Source organism: Nannospalax galili, unplaced genomic scaffold (assembly GCF_000622305.1).
Source record: "Nannospalax galili isolate Female #2095 unplaced genomic scaffold, S.galili_v1.0 scaffold397, whole genome shotgun sequence".
Taxonomy (NCBI): Eukaryota; Metazoa; Chordata; class Mammalia; order Rodentia; family Spalacidae; genus Nannospalax; species Nannospalax galili.
In genome coordinates this window covers 3,251,379-3,254,131 of record NW_008341879.1, presented here as the reverse complement: position 1 = coordinate 3,254,131, position 2,753 = coordinate 3,251,379, and positions in this window count along the sequence as shown.

Sequence of the window (2,753 nt, the reverse complement as noted above, 5' to 3'; positions counted from 1 at the left end):
GAGTGGGCAATAAGTGAGAGGTGTCCTGTCCATGAGGAGATACGGGGGCAGAGGTATCAGAGGTGGGGTCTGAAATTGAAGTATAAGTAAATACAGGAGGGATAAACAGGTTATTTGAGCTAGAAGCCAGAATAGGGGAGAGTAGGGAATATTTGACCATGAGGTGTTTAAGGTTTTGGATTTCCTCAAGTAGAGGAGAGTTAGTGGAAGGAGAGTGGGTGATGGACTTAGAGCGGTGCTGGAGAGGGGGAATATCACGGCACAGAGAGGGAGTTCGAGTTGGAGAAAGGAGGAGAGCTGGGTTGGGCCCTGGAATGGGAGGCAAAGGAGAGTATAGCAAGGGAGAGCATGGGGAGGACTTAGCTATGCCTCAGGCTGGGGAGCAGGAGGAGGTTGGGGATGATTCCTAATCAGAGGCAGTTCATTGCCTATGGCAGGATCAAAAGCTGAGGTGGAGGGGTAGGGAGGAGGAGGAGGAGGAGAGGCAGAGCTCCCTGGAAGGTTGGGATCCCATGAAATTGTCTTAGCCAGAAGAACCTGATGGGAAGAACATGGGACCCAGAGGGAGGGATTAGTACGGAGATCAAAGGAAGCTTGGCTGTATGGTAATTCAGACCATTTGCCTTTACAATGGCAGAAATTTTCTAAATCTCTCAAAATATTGAAGTTTAAGGTTCCAGTGTCTGTCCAAACAGAGTTATTATCTAACTTGTACTGAGGCCAGGCAGTGGTGCACAGGAACTTCAGGCATTTTGGCCTTATTGTATCTGAAAGTCCTAGTTGTTTTAAGGATTTAAGAAGACAAGCAAGAGGTGTGAGACCCTGAGACTTTGAGTGGGTGTTTCACATAGTGACAGATTAAGTACAGAGTGAAGAGGAGCTAGAGAAAGAACTGAACAAGAGGGTAGGAGATAGAGACAGACCTGAGCAGATGGGAAACAAAGGAAATCCTCTCTTCATAGGGAGTGGAAGCAGGATCATGAGTCTGGGCAGGAAAGCACAGCAGATGAGGAAGAGAGAGAGATAGGGTGGGAATAGGAGGAAAAGGGGTTTAGCATTGGTCACGCAAAACGAGAACAGAAAGCATCCTTTTTGTGTGTGTGGGCTCAATTTTTTTTTTTTTTTTAGTTATTTCCAAGTCCCAGAAGGCGGTGTCCCACAATTAGATCATCAGGGAGAGGAAAGGTGAGATCTTGTCCTGGACAGGAAGTAGTGTGTGTTCCTATCTCTGGAAATAGCGTCCTATATCCAGAGAAAGGAAAGGGGTTTCTGACACATGTGTGATTTCGAGGCAAGCGAAAAGAGAGGAAAACCCTGCAATGAGAGCATGGCATGACCAGCCAGTAGATGGAGACAAAGTACAAGGAATGGGATGGGAGAAAAGCGGAAAAAAATGCAGTGAGCCAGAAGGGAGGGAAGTTTGTGGAACAAGTTGATCCTGAGGTTTATTTAGTAGAGGCTGAGGGAAGATGAGCCCCAGAAGGGTGGTGATTTAGTAGAGGTTTGGTAGAGCCCCAGAAGGGAAGTGGTGAGAGAGAGAGGAAGGGGGAGAGAGGGAGAGAGAGAGAGAGAGAGAGAGAGAGATAGGGTGAGAGAGAGAGATAGGGAGAGAGGTACTTAAAATTAACTCAGGAACCATGTTGTAGATTAAAGAGAGAATATTTTGGCTGAAAAAAATATTTTGGTGTTAATTTAGCATTTTTAGTTTGTATCAGATTTTACTTAAAAATTAGTATGATACCAAGTAAATTAATTTTAAGAAGCATAAATTTATGTTGACTGTATATACATATTTAGTTATATAGACTTTGTTGAGAATGTGGTTGGTTTATCATTTTTAAACTAAAACACCTTTGAAGTAGACAAACAAAATAAATACATCTTAAAACACCATTAAAGTAAACTAAAAACAAAAATGGTATTTAGCAAATAGGATTTTACCCAACCAGTTTAGATGTCATTTTGTATAGGTAATTAGTGGACTAAAGAAAGAGTTAAGTTTCCATATAGATTTGAGGTAGAACACATGGGGCAGATTCCTTTCCAGGCAGGGAAAATGTCTGCCGGTCTTGAGCTGGGGCCTTTTAAAAGGGAGGCTTCTGCTTAAAAGGAAACATTAACAGATTAGGTTAAGAATAAATAAAATGTAAATAGTACTGAAAATAATTCCATTAGGTAGTTTTATTATAGTCAGTAGTACCCTCTGTTGAAATTAATTTACACCTTAGCAGTTCTCAACTGCATAGTGCCTTTACTCTTAGGCTGTTTTGTTGTTCTCCTCCTTATCACAGTGTCAAGGGGCCAGCTTGAACCTGTAAAAGTCTTGGAGAACACATTTTGAGATAATAGGCATAAGTTTGAAGTGGGAAGGCCAATCCCATCTTCAGAGTCAGCATCTCAGTGAGCTCAAACAGCACACGACAATTTACCAGTATAATTAATATTACCCTGACATTATAACTAGAAAGCACTCAGGGAATGATGGGGCAGGAACATAAGCAAACATAGACTGTCTGAGTATCAGAGAGGGAAATAACTCTACTTCAGAGAAAAACAGGCTTAGAATCACAATATAGAAAGGGGAGGAGTTAAAGACCAGTAGAGATGGCATCTCAAGCCTCTCATTTAAGTAGATTATTACTTTTTACCTCTCATTGTTGTAACTATGTGTTGGTACTAGCTTGTCTCTTGTAAGGTTTTGGCCCTGGAGTACAGCAAATTTTCATCTGCTTTGTAGGTCTAGTCATCACAAA